Genomic DNA, 492 nt, shown 5'->3' on the forward strand with positions numbered 1-492 from the left:
GAATAGGGAGGGGGGGGGGTCGCCCATGGCGGGGCGTCCTGCGAGTCGGCAGATGGCCGATAGGACGAGCAAACAAAGGTGGACAGCGGACTTTCTCCATTCAGAGTGTCTGAGTTTGAGACACAGAACGGGGGAGGACGGAGGGGGAGTCAGGGATGGGTGAGAGTCAGAGGACTGTTCAACCTTTACTGATGCTGATCTGTTAACCTCAGACACAAACTGATTTCATAATAATAAGAATAATATTCTTCCCTCCAATAACTTAATCATTAGTTATTAAACTAATAATTACATTATTGATTAGCAGTCGTCTTCAGTCGCAGCTTCAACAGGTTTTAGGTTGAAGACTCGTTTTTATTGGGTTCAAATGATCAATATTATCATAATTATTAATATTATAAATAATAACCATATTATTATTGATTCTTGATAAAGTTTCCTATTTGATTAAATTAACATTTTTTGTTTTGAAAAAAAACTGGAAAAATTAAT

The sequence above is a fragment of the Morone saxatilis genome, unplaced genomic scaffold (genome assembly GCF_004916995.1).
Source record: "Morone saxatilis isolate NCDOM2014 unplaced genomic scaffold, NCSU_SB_2.0 Contig7, whole genome shotgun sequence".
NCBI classification, from domain to species: Eukaryota; Metazoa; Chordata; class Actinopteri; family Moronidae; genus Morone; species Morone saxatilis.